This window comes from Rana temporaria, chromosome 4 (genome assembly GCF_905171775.1).
Source record: "Rana temporaria chromosome 4, aRanTem1.1, whole genome shotgun sequence".
NCBI lineage: Eukaryota > Metazoa > Chordata > Amphibia > Anura > Ranidae > Rana > Rana temporaria.
The window spans coordinates 54,902,665-54,920,253 of NC_053492.1; the positions used below are offsets into that span (position 1 = coordinate 54,902,665).

A 17,589-nucleotide genomic window follows, 5' to 3' on the forward strand; every position below is an offset into this window, starting at 1 on the left:
ATACCGGTCACCATATTTCTATTGGGGTCGTCTTCTTCCCGTTCCCATCCCGCCAGCTGTTGTATCTGAGAGGCTAAGAAGTACGTTTTGGGTGAGGTACCGCCAATCCCCCCTATCCTTTCCATATTGTAAAGTAGTTAAAACTAATCCTTGCTACCTTTTTTTTCCATATCAGCTCCCGCATCTGGGTATCAATTCTTTTTAACCATTTGTTCGGTATCCACACCGGTGAGTTATGGAAGATAAAATGGTATGGGCTCCACAACTCCTATATAATTAGATTTGCTCTCCCTACCACTGATAGGGGGAGTTTGCACCAGATGTCACATTTTTCTCTTTGTTTTGCAAGTAGTGGACCCAAGTTCAGCTGAAGATATTCAGCCGCATTCGGGGACACCACCACCCCCAGGTAACAAAACCTACTTGATATAGTGATCTGCTCTACTCCTACTGGTAGCTGCTCCCTCAGTGGGTCTATAGGCATTAATATTGATTTAGACCAGTTTATATTGAACCGAGAAAAGCTTCCAAATTCTCCTATTATCCCCATTGCTGTTTGAAGCGACGCTGCCGTATCGCCTAAGTATATAAGGTCTGCACAGGCAAACGGGCAACTCTCAGCCCTCCGGTGGGGCCAGAAAGCCGCTCGCTCCGAACAGAGAATAATTGGGTTATTGCTTCTCGGCCTTTTGGCTGTGATCATTGGTTGCGGACAAGAAGTTTCTGAGGATACCAGTCTTGCTCGGCCTTGACCTGTTTCCCTTCGGGGTGCAGGTCATGCTGCTATTGGGTTTGACGCTATCCAAGGTTTACGAGAGGGCGATTGGTGAGTCCATACTTACCAAATTTTGAGATGGCGCGTCGGGAGGTGAAGAACACCGTCCGTTTTCTGGTTAAGCCAGTTTTCCTGAGAGAAGTCGGTCTGAGAGAAGTCGTTGTGGATGCTTTGGGCGGAGCTCTAAAAGTAGAGGTGAGTGAGATATTTGCTCTACAAGATTTTCCTGCAACTGGAACTTACGATATCACTTTTTGTTCCGAGAAAAAATGCCTGGAAGTCTACGAGAATGCAAACTTGAAGGACATTACCTGCTGCAAAAATTAATCTTTGAATTACAATTCAATCCGGAAGTCAAGTATGTGACGGTACATCTTTACAATCCTTTCCAAGAAACAAGTCTGGTACATACTTTTTTGATGCGCTAATGCTATGAGGTTGGACCAGGACAAAAATTAAAAAATACTTATGGGATCTACCGAAGTAAAGTTAAAATTTAAAGTGAGGTTTGAGAAAGACTCAAAAGGCTATGGGGGTTTTAAACACCCCCCGACCATCTTTACCATAGCGGGGCAGCGTTGCTCATGTTTTTACATTGGGAAGCCGCAGTTCTGCAGACAGTGTCACCAATATGAACATGTGAAGGAATAATGTGGGGCTGGAGTATGTTGCAGGTTGTGTGGGGAGCCAGGCCATCAGGCTGCCCAATGCCCTAAGCCTGCAACGTGTGACTTGTGTGCACAGGAAGGTCACAAAACAAAAGACTGTCCTTTGACAAGGGGGGCTAAGGTTTTTACCTACGCCGATGCGGCAAAGAAAAACACCCCATCAGAGGAAAGGTTTGTATTTGTACAATGCCCAGCTGAGGGTATAACCAGGAGGAAAGCAACTTCTCGGGCTAAAGATGGGGAGGAGCCTGTGGAAGAAGAGGAGGGAATGCAGGACCCCCCAGATAGTGGTGAAGGAGCTGTACAGGAAGAAAATGGAGGAGGAGCAGGTAGCGGTGGCAGGGCCCAGTGGAGGTGTGGAGGGTGGGACACTTGGAGTTGTGGCAGCTGGAGAGGAAGTAGAAGCTAAAGTTAAAGAGTATGACCCCAATATGGAAATAGAGGAAGGAGACCAAGAGGAGGAAGAGAGTAAGATGGAGGAAGGGGGAGGGGGCATTTCTACTAGACCGCCCTCCTACAGCAGCGCAGAAAAGTGCGGTGAGAAAAGAGAGTGATGAGGAGTATGCTAACAAGAGGAGTAGGACAGAATCTTTACCCGATAGTCCGTATAGCACGGATCTAATGATCTCAAGTGATCTGGCTGTTTCGCCTCGGAGGAATCTGAAAAGGAAACATTTCAAAGAAAGGATCCGAGAGGAGGAGGAGATGGTTCGGCCATTACTTAAATGTTCTGTATAGCCTCAGTGAATGTAAGGGGCATTGGCTCCTTAATTAGGAGGACTGCTGTTTTGGAAGAATTAAGCAAGATTGGAGGAGATGTGACATGGGTTCAGGAATGTATGATTAATAATACTCATAAACAAGATGAATGGGCATCTGGAGAATCAATATGGTCAACGGCATTTGTACAAATAAGAATGAAGGTGTTGGTGTGCTGATTAAGGGGAATAAAGTCAAAATTACAAGCTATAAAATAATAATTCCCGGCAGATTATTACAAGTGCAATTGACAGGTTTGGGGTTTGAACTCCGCCTGTTTAATTGTTACGCCCCCGCCACAAGGAGTGAAAGACAGACCTTTTTGGAAACCTTAGCACTGCATTTACCAGGAAGGTGCCCCACATTGATTGTGGGGGACCTAAACGCTATAAGGAATGTGGGTGATAGAAAGAGCAAGTCTGCAATATCCCTGGACAGCACTTCGATTCTCCTGAACAATTTAATTTCAGACTTTAAACTTTATGATGTGGGACAAGAGTCGGGGTCCGAAGACCACAAATATACTTTTTTTTCAGATACAGGAACAGTCAAATCCCGGATTGATTTTTTGTTGACCTCGGAGACGGTCATTCCTTTGTCTTTTAAAACTGAAATGGTCCTTTTTTCAGACCATTGTGTCATTAAGACTGATGTGGAACTTAATCCAAGGATAAAATATGGGCGTGGGGTGTGGAAATTAAACACCTGCCTCTTGGAAGAAAAAAGGGTGACAGAACGTTTTGAAGTTTTTTTTGAGTCCCTGATTAAATGTAAGGAGGAGTTTGCTGATATCTTGAGTTGGTGGGACTGGGTTAAAAAAGAAACCAAGAGATATTTTATGGGATGGAGTGCTACTTTAGCTCGAGAAGAAAGAAGAAGAAATAAAGAATTGGTGGAAAGGATGCAGATGCTGTACAAATTTAAGGAAGCTGGGGTGGAGGTGGGTAGTGAACTGGCTAAAGTACGGGAAGAACGAAAGAAAGCCTTGAGTGAAAGAGGGAAAAATAATCATTTACCATTCATGAGTGGAGCAACTGGACCAAGGTGAAAAGTGTACCAGATTCTTCTTTAAAAAGTCCTTTCAGAAAATGGAACCAATGCAAACAGTACTAGGTCCCCAAGGAGAGGTAGAAGGGGAAGAGGTCATTAAGGAAGTAAGATCCTTTTACGCTAAACTTTTCCGAGGAGATCAAAGGGTGGAAAAGGAGGAAATGGAGGAGTATTGTAGTGTGGTCAAGGGAAGGCTGGGATTTGAAGATGTCAGAAGTCTTGAAGCTCCGGTGGATGATGAGGAGATACTCTTTGCTGCAAAAAATCTGGCATGTAATAAGACACCAGAAAAGGATGGTCTTCCCGCAGAATTTTACAACAAACTGTGGCATGTGTGTGAGGTTGTAAGGTATGCCTATGCTAAAGGTAAAATGAGTGAAACCATGACGGAAGGAGTTATCACACTAATACCCAAAAAGGGTGATAAGAGGGAAATACGCAATTGGAGACCTATCTCACTGCTGAATTCCGATTATAAAATCCTATCAAAAGTCATCAAGTATGCGCAGTTCCTGGTAGGAGAATTGTCGATAATCTGGTCCTTTTAAGAGACATGGTCTATTTTGCAAATTCCCATAACAGCCCATTGGTAGTGGAAAGTATAGATCTGGAAAAGGCCTTTGATAGGGTTTCTCACACCTTCCTACTTCAAGTATTGAAGAGCATGGGTCTCCCTGTACCCATGATTAAGGCAATCAAAGATCTGTACAACAATATATCCAGCCAAGTTCTTGTTAATGGAAATCTGAGTGAACCTTTTAAGATCAAGTCCGGTGTAAGGCAGGGATGTCCACTATCCCCCCTAGCCTTTATTTCAGTTGTGGAGCCTCTGCTACAGAGGATTCAAGAGGACAAACTACATAAGGGGTTTGTAAAACCTGGAAGTGGCGCTCTAAGTGTCAAAACGATGGCCTATATGGACGATATTGTGATCATTGGAATATCACAGCGGGACCTGGACAGAGCCAAATTACATCTAAGGATTTTTTGTGGTATTACCGGGATGGGAGTTAACTGGGGGAAATGTCAACGATGCCAGTTGGGACTGACAATACCTATCAAGGCTGACAAGGTTCAAGTGGTGGAAGAAATAAAGGTTTTGGGAATACATTTTGACAAAAAGCTGAGTGGCAAAACAAGTTATAAAGACCTACTTGCAAAGATTAAAAACAAGATGGGATTTTGGAAGTTGAGAGACTTATCTTTGAGAGGGAAAGTGCTCATAATTAAAGCAATTATTTTACCTTTGCTCCTGTATACATGTGTGGTGTTACCCCCTGGTAAAAGATGGACACAGGTGGTCATTAAAGGAACTTTTCAGCTTTTTTTGGGGATCACATATGGAGAAAGCAGCTCAGGAGGTTGTTATAAAAGAAGAGAAGAATGGAGGACTTAGCTTCCCTAATGTGGACAGATTTTTGAAGCTGCATTATCTGCTATTGGTCAACAGAATGATTCATGGAGGAAGTAAGACAGCCTTTTTAGCAAAATACCTTGGAGGATGGTGTTTTGTGAGATGGAAATGGGTGGAGAAAGACCTGACCAAACCACGTGCTCAAGTGGTCCCACAGTTTAATTTATGTTTGGAATTAATTAGAAAACAGTTGGGAGTGGAGGAAACAGAACCTAAAGACATGACAAAAGGTGTAATTATAAGGAAACTAAAAGAAAAAGAAACTGAACGTACAATAGTGTACTTGAACTCAAGTCAGTCCAAAACAACCTGGAAGAGATTTGAGATATCAGGGATCTCGAATAAGCAAAGGGATATTACTTGGATGATGTTGCATGAGTGTCTCCCAACAAGAGTCTTCATGAAAAAACGGGATTTGAGTAGCACAGACAAAATGTCCAAGAGTTGGATGTGGAAGTTCAGAACATTTGAGCCACTTATTTTTTTCCTGTCCCTTTACAGTTAAAGTTCGGAAGATATTTTTGCTTTTTTTCCCTGCAGTCTTAAGAATAACTAGACCCGATATAAAGCAATTTGTGGCTGCTTGGATGGAAGGTGGAGAGATTAGGATTTCTTGGATTTTTTTTGCTATTTTTCGAGAAGCCATATGGGATGCAAGAAATTTATTGTTTTACAAAAAAAAAGAACTAACTCCAGAGGACGTTGCAAGATTAATCTTGGCAAGACTATATACATGTTACAAGTATGATGTTTATAAGAGCGGAAAACAAGATGCGGATAATTTATGGAAAGTGGAGAGATGGGGTTCACTGGTTCGTTTTTGAGTCGAGTTAAACATTTTTTTTTTTTGGGAAATGATGTGATGCTGCATAGCCTGATCCTATTTGTGAAGGCTTTTAAGTTGGATACTTAATGCAGTTTTTACTGATATCCTTTTAGTTATTTTATAAGAAATTGCTAATGATCTGAATACTGCAAAGCCTGATGATATTTGTGAAGGCATTTAAGTCGGATACTTTATGCAGTTTAACTGATGGTAAAAAAAAAAAAAAAAAAAAAAAAAAAAAAATCTGTTCTTATCAGTTTAATATCTGATACGTCCCCTATCTGGGGACCATATATTAAATGGATTTTTAGAACAGGGAGATGGAAGAAGAGCTTGCTCTGTCCACTCCACGCATCGACCTGGTATTGCAGTACCTCCAGGACCGGTGCACCCCTCTCTTACGCAGTGTCAAAAAATAGATTTAACTGGAACATCATCCAACTTGTTTGTCTTGTGTGTTCTTGTTGCTTGCTGCTGACAATGTTTCTTGCTTAAACTCGGTTCCGTGCTCCAATAAACTGGCATTTAACCCTTGTGTCTTTGTCTTCATTGCTTCTTGTCACTTTCTTGGGGGAAGGAAGAAGTTTTTTTGCTGCTCACCAAATGACACTACTCTATGAAGTTACCTATTCAGCAACACCTAGATTTAGTCAGGGCACCAATTTTCGACAAGTCAGCTAGTGTTCTACTCCTCGCTCTCTCTTTCCTAAGGCCCAAAATGAAGCCTTCGATTAGCAGTGACTACTCTGCTGACAAACAAGGGGGCTGAATTTGCTCCATTGCTGTGTGCCTTGCTGCATGCAGCAGCTAGCTAGAAAAGTCAGCTGTGGCAAGGGTTTTTTATTTTTATCCGGAGGATCCCTTAGTCTTTGACTCCCTCTAGTGGCCCTCGATTTTCTTCCACGTTATGTTAACTAAGTCCACGTTATGCTAACTAGGAGGCCGACACATGCAAATGATTTTCCTCGTTGAACGTGCACGAGGAGCAACGAGAAGCACCTGAATGTGTGCAATTCTTATTTTGGGATGACTGAAGGTCATGACTGGGCTCCAGCAGTGTTGGGCAGGTGTCAGAAAAGTGTGGATTGTCCAGTAGACATGGGATTAGGCCTGTAGGCCAGCGACGCCCATCTGGCTGTGGATTCACACCTCCGGACAGGGCGGTTGCCGGGTACAGGCAACTCTCAGCGAGCCCTCCGGTGGGGCCAGAAAGTCGCTCGCTCGGAACAGAGAATAATTGGGTTATCGCTTCTCGGCCTTTTGGCTAAGATCCAGTGTAGTTCTGCTGCATTGGTGATTAGCCAAGAGGTGCCCGGGGTACCCGTCGGTCGGCCTTGGGGGGAGCGCCCCTTGCTGCTATTGGCCTTAGGATTAGTCCCCGGGCAACGGGAAGCGATCGCCTTTCTGAAGGCGTAGTCGGTCGGTTGGCGGAGCCAGGGCGTTCCCCTTGTGGGGCCACTAGGTGGGCGAACGGATCTTCAGACCTCTTCCAGGATGGCGGGCCGTGGGTTGAAAGACTCACTGAGGTTTCTGGTGATGCCAGGATGTAAAGACCAAGTGACGCTGAAGAATATCGTGGTGGACGTGTTGATGGATACCTTCCTTGTGGCGGTGAGAGATATTATGTGTCTACAGGATTTCCCCAATCAGGGGATTTACGGTGTTACCTTTTCTTCCACAGCACTGTGTTGGAATATTTTTGAAGAAGCAGAGAAGAGGAAAGGAGAAGGAGCGCTAAAATTTCTGCAGGTTATCCCCTTATTCATGGAGGAGGAGAAGGTGATTATTGTCCATATGTACAATCCATTTGCTGATCCTGTACTTGTGAGAGCGTTTTTAGACAATTATTGCGAAGTATTGAGAGGGGGAGAGCCTGTTTTGAACAGATATAAAATATGGACAGACAAATACAGATTCCTTGGTAGGTTTAAACTGGACCCAACCTGTATTGGGGGTGTGAGGCGGCCGCCTCCTGTCTTTACGGTTGGGGGTGAGAGAGGTTTTTTGTTCTACCGAGGGCAGCCAAAGTACTGCAGAAAGTGTCTGTCATATGGGCATACGGCTAATGAGTGTGACTCATCCGAGAGATGTAGGCTGTGTCAGCAGGTGGGACATAAGGCCAAGGACTGCAAAGCAGGGAAGGTATGTGACATTTGCAGATGGGTAGGTCATTTGGCCAGACAGTGTCCGGAATACGAGAGGGAAAAAGTACCAGAGTACCAGACTGGGAGGAGAGGCAAAAGAACAGAGGGGCAGACAAGAAGGGGGGGCTGAGCAGAAGGCTCCCAAAGGGGGGCATGCCAGTGAAACCCCGAGGTCCGCACCCAGTGATGTTCCACCCAGTGACGCGGCTGGGGCGAGTGGCGGAGTGGGTGAGTCAAGTGCGGACGCGGCAGCGGATGATGCCGGCCACGGCTCTGCAACCCCCCAGATGGCAGAGGGTGATGTAGGGGACCACGCGGGTGGTCCTGATGTGGATACCAATTCCCCCCGTGAAGAGGAGATGGAAGTCAATGAGTCGGATGGACAGCCCCAGGACTGTCCGGGAGGGGTGGAAATTATTGAAGGAGCGGAGCAGGCTGCCAGCCCAGCATCTAGTCCTGGTGTGGCGCCTGTGCTGGTTGGAGACATCTCTACCAGTGAAGAGGAGGAGCAGGAAGAGATGGAGGACGATGATGATGATGAGGACGACGGTGAGGAGTATAGTGATGAAAGTCTGGAGTGCGGGCAGCATGTGACTTACACTCCCGACTAAGGGACTCAGGTGGCCGGTAAACGGACTTGGTTAGAGAAGGTGAAGAGTGGGGAGGAGGGCTCTCTACATATTGCTTTTCCTGGAGCCTCTGAAGAGGAGGTTGCCAGTTCACCAGGATTGAGAAGGAGTCGGAGAGTGAGACAAGAGAAGGCTGGTCCGAAGGACTAATGTTATTTTTATGATGGCTAAATTTTCCGTGTTTTTGTTTATGGCTCTTATTGGTGCCTCGTTAAATGTTAGGAGCCTAAAAGCTGGTGCTAGAAGGGCTTTGATTTTGGATTTCTTGGGAACAGTTAAAGCAGACATTATTTGTGTGCAGGAGTGTGGTGTGGAGGACCTGCATGGCATCACTGAGTGGGGGAAGGGGGTGGTGGTATGGGCACCCTGTTGTGAAACCAGAGCGGAAGGTGTGGGGGTGCGCCTGAAAAATTCTGAAGTAAAAGTGTTATCATATGAGGAAGTAGTGCCTGGAAGGTGTTTGGTAGTTATGTTGCAATATGGGAATGAGAAACTGCGCCTGATTACCTGCTATGCACCAGCTGATAAACGAGGTCGGAAGGTTTTTTTAGACACTGTAAAGCTTCAGTTACCCGGGAGAGTGCCAACGATTGTTGCAGGTGATTACAACTGTGTGAGAAAGGGGTATGATAGACACGGTGTAAGTGAGGGAGGAGGGGTGGATGTGACCTCCCGGCTTTTGAACAAAATAATTGATAATTTCAGGCTTAAAGATGTTGTGGTGGTGGTGGAGTGGGAACATGCGGCTCATACCTACCTTTCAGATAAGGGGACGGTATCATCTCGTATCGATTTTCTGTTAGTATCGGAATTTATAAAGATAGAAGCATATGAGACAATTCCGGTTTTGTTCTCGGATCATAAGATGTTATGCTGCAAGTTGGTGTTGGGAGAAGGTGTGAAGTTTGGTAACGGCTGGTGGAAATTAAATGTGGCAGTATTGGAGGATGAGGAGGTGTGTATAAAATGCGGTACTTGCCTGGAAGAGTTGGCGGAGCAAAAGGGGAGTTTTGCGAATGTTCTTGTATGGTGGGACTGGGCCAAAGCATGCTTGGCAAAATTCTTGCAGAGAATGTGCAGGAGGAAAACTGTGGAGAAGAAAGAGAGAGAGTGTGCGTTAGTTAAAAAATTACACTTCTTGTACAAATGCAAAAAATTGGGTATTGATGTGGAGGAGGATCTAAAGGAGGTGAGAGAATTGAGAGACCAACTTCTGAAAGAGAAAGGGAAGGCCATTATTTTTAATGCCAAAGTTAAAGATTTGGAGGAGGGGGAGAAGTGCACAAGGTACTTTTTTAAGAAGGCTTTTTCTAGTAAGAAAGTTATGTCTACAGTGCTGTCAGGGGAGGAGGAGGTGAAGGGTGACAAGTTGATGGAGGAGGTTTTTTCCTTTTATAAAGACCTGTATAAAGTACAAGAGGGTGTGCAGGAGGAGCAGGAGGAATACTGTAGTGTGCTGGGCAAGTGCTTGGAGAAGGAAGAGGCGGAAGGGTTACTGGACGATGTAACCGAATCAGAAGTTAAAAATGTTCTAGAAAGTATGCATCTTAACAAGACCCCTGGGAAAGATGGGTTTCCTGTTGCACTGTATGTTAAATTTTGGCCTGTGCTGAAAGGTCATTTGACAGAAATCGTTAGATACTGTGTGGCAAAGGGGGAAGTGTCCTCCACCATGAAGGAGGGGGCAATTACCCTTATTTTCAAGAAAGGGGATCGGCGGGAAATCAACAAGTGGCGCCCAATTACGCTCTTGAATGTGGACTATAAACTAGTGGCAAAAGTTTTGGCCAGTAGACTAAGTTTGGTGGTGCATAAATTGGTGGGGGAAGGACAGGTCTGTGCCGTCCCTGGGCGGAGGATCTCTGATATTTTAATTTTGCTGCGGGACCTTGCCTCGTATGCACAATTGAATAATATGCCGATGGCTCTGATGGGGGTAGACCTCAAGAAGGCATACGATAGGGTGGCGCATTCTTTTTTGTTTAAAGTTTTGAAGGAGATGGGGATCCCAACCCCCTTTTTGAAAACCCTGAGAGGGTTATATACAGGGATTGTAAGCCAAGTTCTTGTTAATGGCAATTTATCAGATTTTTTTCCCGTTTTGGCTGGAGTTAGGTAGGGTTGCCCCCTGTCTCCCATCATGTTTATATGCGCCATTGAACCTCTCTTGCGCCATGCACAGAGAGATAAGGGTTTAAAAGGGATTTTTATTCCAGTAGTGGTGAATACTAGGGTTGAGCGAACCCGAACTGTAAAGTTCGGTACGGACTTTGTGTTTTTCCCGAACCCGGACCCGAATAATTGGAAAAAGTCCGGGTTCGGAGTTCGGGTATGTTTTGGTGCCCTGCACGGCAGCCAATCGCCATTCGTTTTACAACTGTGACTGGGAACTGATCACAGCCATGTCTGCTTATGGCATGGCTGTGATTGGCCAGTGTAGCATGTGACCTATCATGTGACGTGCCTCTATATTAGATAGAGGCACACAGCACAGATCGTCACTCTGCTTCACTCTAGATAGGGAAAGGCTGCTGCATTCGGCGTTCAGGGACAGTGTTAGGTGTTCTGTGCTCCAGAAATCTCAATAAACAAACTTTATTTTTTTGATATCTACATCATCTAATGCTTTGACTCGCTGTCACTGTGCTTCACTTACGATAGGGAAAGACTGCATTTGGCTTCCAGGGACAGTTTTAGGTGTACTCTGCTGGCTCCAGAAATCTCAAGAAACACACTTTATTTTTTTTGATATCTGCATCATCTAATGCTATCTGGCTCCCTGTCACTGACTGTGCTTCACTTACGATAGGGAAATATTTCAACAGCACTGCACCTGTGATATACTGTGTTTTTCTATAAAGTACATAGTTCAGGGACAGGTTCCTGCAATTTTCCTATAGGGGCAGTAAGAAATCTATAGGTGACTCTGAATATTTCAACAGCACTGCACCTCTCCCCTGTGATATACTGTCTGTGCAGTAAATTGTTTAGGGCTGGGTTCCTGCTTCTTGCTATAGGTAGAGAAATATATAGGTGAATCTCTGCCTATTTCACCAGCTTACACTATTTTTGTATTTAAAATTTCTCAAAATTAGGGCAAGACCCTAAATTTGAGAAATATGAGGAAAACCTCAAATAAGGGACGTGGCCGCGGTCGTGGTGCTGCTGGTGGAGCTCCTTTTACAGGGAGAGGACGTGGTCGATCTGTGCCAGCTACAAGCACAAGTGAAACACCTTTCTCAAGTGCGAGTAGCCGACAGAGCCTGCAGCGGTATTTGGTTGGGCCTAATCCAGCTCTACGAATGTTGAGGCCAGGAGCAGAACAGGCGGTAGTAGATTGGGTTGCTGACAGTGCCTCCAGTTCCTTCACATCGTTTTCCAACCAGTCTTGTGCTGAAAGTTCAGAGTTGGCGCCTGCAGCCGATGTCCACCATCAGTCTTTCACCTCACCCCCTTGCAAATCAGCCAAGCAGTCTGAGCAATAAAGCATGCAGCAGTCTCTTCTTCTTTTTGATGAGTCTGTTAGCATGTGTTCCCAGGGCCATCCACCTAGCCCAGCCTCAGAAGGGGAAGAGATTGAGTGCACCGATGCCCAACCACTTATATTTCAGCATGAGTTCATGGGGGGACCATCACAGCACGTCTTGCATGATGATGATGAAACACGGTCTGCACAATTGCAAAAGCACCAGCAGTTGGCAACTGACAAGGAGGGCAGTGGTGAAGACTGGGTGGAAGATGATGTGGAGGACGATGAGGTCCTCGACCCGACATGGAATCAACCTCATGCAGGTGACCCATGTAGTTCAGAGGAAGAGGCGGTGGTCGCACAGAGCCACCAGCACAGCAGAAGAGGGAGCAGGGTGCCAAAGCAGAGCGTCCGTCCCCTAGACAGTACGCCTGCTACTGCCCAACGCAGCAAGGGACCGAGCACACCAAAGCCAGGTCCAAGGAGTTCCCTAGCATGGCAGTTCTTCACACAATGTGCTGATGACAAGACACGCGTGGTTTGCACGTTGTGCAATCAGAGCCTGAAGCGAGGCATAAATGTTCTCAACCTGAGCACAACCTGCATGACCAGGCATCTAAGTGCAAAGCACGAGCTGCAGTGGAGTAGACACCGCAAAAACCAAGAAAGGTCTCTGGCTCCTCCTGCTTCCTCTTCTGCATCAGTCTCGGGCCTCTCTGCCTCTTCATCCACCTCCGTAGTGACAGTGCCACCTGCCACCCCTCAATTAGAGGACAGGCAAGCAACACTACCACCTGGGTCACCAAACATCTCCACAATGTCCCATGGAAGCATTCAGCTCTCCATCTCCCAAACACTGGAGCGTAAGAGGAAGTACCCCTCTACCCACCCGCGATCCCTGGCCCTGAATGCCAGCATTTCAAAATTACTGGCCTTTGAAATGCTGTCATTCCGTCTGGTGGAGACGCAGAGTTTTAAAAGCCTGATGGCATTGGCTGTCCCACAGTACGTCGTGCCCAGCCGCCACTACTTTTCCAGGCGAGCCATCCCTTCCCTGCACAACCAAGTGGGGGACAAAATCAGGTGTGCACTGCGCAACGCCATCTGTGGCAAGGTCCACCTAACTACGGATACGTGGACAAGTAAGCACGGTCAGGGACGTTATATCTCCCTAACAGTGCACTGGGTAAATGCAGTGGCGGCTGGGCCTGAGGCGGATAGCAGTTTGGCGCATGTCCTTCCACCACCGAGGATTGCAGGGCGCTTCAGTTTGCCTCCTGTTCCTAACTCCTTCTACTCCACTTCCTCATCCTCTACCGCCTCCTCATCCAGTCAGCGTAACAAACTCACCACCAACTTCAGCACAGCCATGGGTAAAGGCCAGCAGGCAGTTTTAAAACTTTCCTGTTTGGGGGAAAAACCACACACCGCGCAGGAGTTGTGGAGGGACATGGAACAACAGACCGATGAGTGGTTGGCGTCAGTGAGCCTCAAGCCGGGCCTGGTGGTGTGCGATAACGGGCGAAATCTCATAGCAGCTCTGGGCCTAGCCGGTTTGACGCACATTCCTTGCCTGGCGCATGTGCTGAATTTGGGGGTGCAGAGTTTCCTGAGAACTTACCCCAATATGCCACAGCTGCTGCTCGCCTGGCAGCGCTGCAGCATAACTTCGGCCTTCCCGCTCACCGCCTCATATGTGATGTGCCCACAAGGTGGAACTCCACCTTGCACATGCTGGCCAGACTGTGCGAGCAGCAGCAGGCGATAGTGGAGTTCCAGCTGCAGCACGCACGCGTGAGTCGCTCTCTGGGGAACAGAACCACTTTACCACCAATAACTGGGCCTCCATGCGAGACCTGTGTGCCTTGTTGCGCTGTTTTGAGTACTCCACCAACATGGCCAGTGCCAATGACGCCGCTCTCAGCGTGACTATCCCACTTCTATGCCTCCTTAAAAAAAACGCTACGAGCGATGATGGAAGAGGATGTGGCACAGGAGGAAGAGGAGGAGGAATCGGGATCATTTGCAAGGCTTTCAGGGCAGTCATTCACAAGTGGCTCAGAGGGTGGGTTCGTGCACCAACAAAGGCCAGGTACACAATTGTCTAGCAAGGGCACAGTTCTGGAGGATGACGCGGTGGAGGATGAGGAGGAGGAAGACATGGAGGAGGAGGAGGAACCATGTTCACAGCAGGATGGCATCCAGACCAGCTCATGGCCATTACTGGTGCGTGGCTGGGGGGGATACAGAGGACACAGATGATACACCTCCCACAGAGGACAGCTTTTCGTTGCCTCTGGGCAGCCTGGCACACATGAGCAATTACATGCTGCAGTGTCTCCGCAACGACCAGCGTGTTTCGCACATTATGACAGGTGCTGATTACTGGGTGGCCACGCTGCTGGATCCCCGTTACAAGGACAATGTACCGTCCTTAATCCCCTCACTGGAGCGTGAACGCAAGATGCGCGAGTACAAGCGCACGCTGTTAGACGCGCTGCTGGTGCAATTCCCACCTGGCAGCAGGGCCACAGTGGAAGCAGAAGGCGAAGGCAGAGGAGGAGGAAGAGGTCGCCAACACAGCAGGGGCACCGCCAGCACCTCAGAGTTAGCATGGCCGAAATGTGGAAAAGCTTTGTCAGCACGCCACAACAAACAGCACCACCAGCTGATATGGAACGTTTTAGGTCCAATGTCTCCCAAGCCTCAGGTTTGTGACGGACTGCATCACATTGTTATCCAATATCTCCTGGTACTGAAGAGAATTCATGGTACCTTGCACACGCTGAAGCTTCCATGTACCTGCAGAAGCAAAACAGCCCCAAAGCATGATTGACCCCCGCCATGCTTCACAGTAGGCAAGGTGTTCTTTTCATCATAGGCCTTGTTCTTCCTCCTCCAAACATAGCGTTCATCCATGGGCCCAAACAGTTGTGTTCTGTGGACTGATGAAACAAAATTACAATCCCAAAACGTGTGTGGTTTGCCCACATGACTTTCGGCATACTGCAGTCGACTCTTATTCTTTGGAGACAGCAAGGGGGTGCGCCTGGGAGTTCTGGCATGGAGGCCTTCATTATGCAGTGTGCGCCATATTGTCTGAGCAGAAACTTCAGTACCCACATCTGACAAATATTTTCTCAGTTCCTCAGCAGTCACACGGGGACTTTTCTCCACTCTACGCTTCAGGTAGCGCACAGCAGTCGAAGTCAGCATCTTCTTTCTGCCACGACCAGTTAGCGTTTCAACAGTGCCCATTGCCTTGAATTTTGCATTTACTACTGTATTACAAAACCAATTGATGTCATATTAGTTGCATATGGTTCTTTATGAAGTCCTTGTAGGATTTCATTCTGAATACAATTACAAATGTACACTAAATTCCCTAAAACCCTTTACAGCATTGGGGGGTTCAATAATTTTGAACAAAACTGTATGGACCTCGTCCTCAAAGGTCAAAAATCATTATTTATTTAACATTTTTTTATGATATCTTCCCGACATGTTGCTGCCATTTGCAGCCCTCCAGCCCTTTCCCTTAGTTGTTTAGAGACATTTTTGTAGTCAAAAGTCCGGGTCCCCATTGACTTCAATGGGGTTCGGGTTAGGGTCAAAGTCCGGGTTCGGTTCGGTCCCGAACCCGAACATTTTTTTCAAAGTCCGGGTTCGGGCCTGAACATCCAGGTGTCCGCTCAACTCTAGTGAATACGCTAAAGCAGTCTGTTACATGGACGATGTAACGTTCGTCTGTTCCTCCGAGGCTGACGCCCGGAGAGCAGAATTGTACCTAAGACTTTTCAGCAGCATGTCAGGGTTGAATGTAAATTGGCAGAAAGAGCCAAATTTGTATGTTAAGTGGTTCCGGAACTCTGAAGGAGGTGAAAGTTAAAGTGGTGGAGTCGGTGGTGATCCTGGGGACGCGGTTTGGACGGAATCCATTGGATCAAGCGAACGCAGAGACGGCGCTGGAGTAAGTGCGAAAGAAGGTGGATTTCTGGAAGCTAAGGAAGCTGACTTTCACAGGACAGGTGTTAGTGATAAAATCAGTGATTCTGCCATTATTGCTGTACTACAGCCTGGTTTTTCCCCCGAATGCTAGGTGGATGCAAAAAATTGTGAGGCTGCTTTTTGTCTTTTTTTATGGCAGCAAGATGGAGAGGGTGGGACGAAAGAGCCTTGAGGGTGGGGGCTGTGGCTTTCCAGATGTTCCTACCTTTTTGAGCGCACATTTTTGGTTAGCGCACTATAAAGCGTTCAGTGCGGGGGGTAAGACCTCATTTTTGATGAATTATCTAGCAGGATGGGCCCTGATAAAGTGGGGCTGGTGTGGGAAAGACTTGTCAAGGCCTACGGCTTTGGTAACCCCTTCATTTTACTTGAAGTTGATGACTTTTTTTGGAGTGAATAATTTGAAAGACCTGGGAGAAGGTGCTGTGGATAAGAAGAGTCTGTTTAAATGGATAAGAAGGCAAGAGGTGGGAACAAATATCTGTGGCCTCGGTTCAAGATTAGCGGAAGCATGTTGGAAGAGGTTCCTTTTAAGGAGGTACCTCTAACAGACAGAAGGAAGTTTTGTGGTTAGCTTTTCATGGAGCTTTATTAACCAAGACCTTTTTGAAAGCTAGAGACCTAGCTAGGGACGAGAAATGCCCCAGAGAAGGTTGTAATGACTTTGAGACTGCTGAACATGTTCTGTACTATTGCCCTTTCGCACAGAAAGTGAGAGATAAGTTGGCTCCCTTTATGGAGGAAGTTTTGGGGGTTAAAAGTTTGCAGAAGGTGGTTTGGTTTTTTGGATTGGTGGAGGGGCGGAGGGCAACACAGAGGAAAATTTTGATTTTTTCAGCTATTTTTAAAGAAGTGATGTGGGATGTGAGGTGTTGGGAAGTAAGAAGAAAGTTTGTGGCATCTGATACTGATTGTGTGAATCTGATTCTGGCAAAACTGTATGTGGTGATGTTGGTGGATAGGAGATGGATGGGGGTTGATGAAGCAAATGAGTATTGGGGATGGAGGAGGGGTGGGGGTAGGGGATTGTATATTGTATTTTAATTGTTATTGTGTTATGTGACTTTTAAACTGCTTTGAGGTAAAGTAAAGTATGCCCAGATGATGAGTAAAGCAATGTACCTGGAAAGAACTTGGGCGGAAGGTTCTTTGTGAGTAGAGATGTGCGGAAGTATGGACTTGCTTGAGACCTGATGGGGAAAAAAAAAAATCTGTTCTTATCAGTTTAATATCTGATACGTCCCCTATCTGGGGACCATATATTAAATGGATTTTTAGAACAGGGAGATGGAAGAAGAGCTTGCTCTGTCCACTCCACGCATCGACCTAGTATTGCAGTACCTCCAGGACCGGTGCACCCCTCTCTTACGCAGTGTCAAAAAACAGATTTGAATGGAAAATCCTCCAACTTGTTTGTCTTGTTGCTGACAATGTTTCTTGCTTAAACTCGGTTCCTTGCAATAAACTGGCATTTAACCCTTGTGTCTTTGTCTTCATTGCTTCTTGTCACTTTCTTGGGGGAAGGAAGAAGTTTTTTTTGCTGCTCACCAAATGACACTACTCTATGAAGTTACCTATTCAGCAACACCTAGATTTAGTCAGGGCACCAATTTTCGACAAGTCAGCTAGTGTTCTGCACTGACCACCCTGCTGTCAAACAAGGGGGCTGAATTTGCTCCATTGCTCCTGTGCCTTGCTGCATGCATCAGCTAGCTTGAAAAGCCGGCTGTGGCAAGGGTATTTTATTTTTATCTGGAGGATCCCTTAGTCTTTGACTCCCTCTAGTGGCCCTCGATTTTCATCCACGTTATGTTAACTACATCAGCATTTATGTTAACTAGGAGGCC

At 46.5% G+C, this 17,589-nt stretch overlaps 1 non-coding gene and 1 pseudogene across 1 annotated transcript; both read left to right on the plus strand.

Moving 5' to 3' along the window:
- Positions 1-5,678: 5,678 nt before the first annotated feature.
- On the plus strand, positions 5,679-5,888 carry LOC120938598 (annotated as a pseudogene).
- An 11,032-nt stretch (positions 5,889-16,920) lies between these two features.
- On the plus strand, positions 16,921-17,105 carry LOC120938633. Its single transcript, XR_005749184.1, has one exon. It is a non-coding gene; the product is annotated as a U2 spliceosomal RNA (small nuclear RNA).
- Positions 17,106-17,589: the final 484 nt, after the last annotated feature.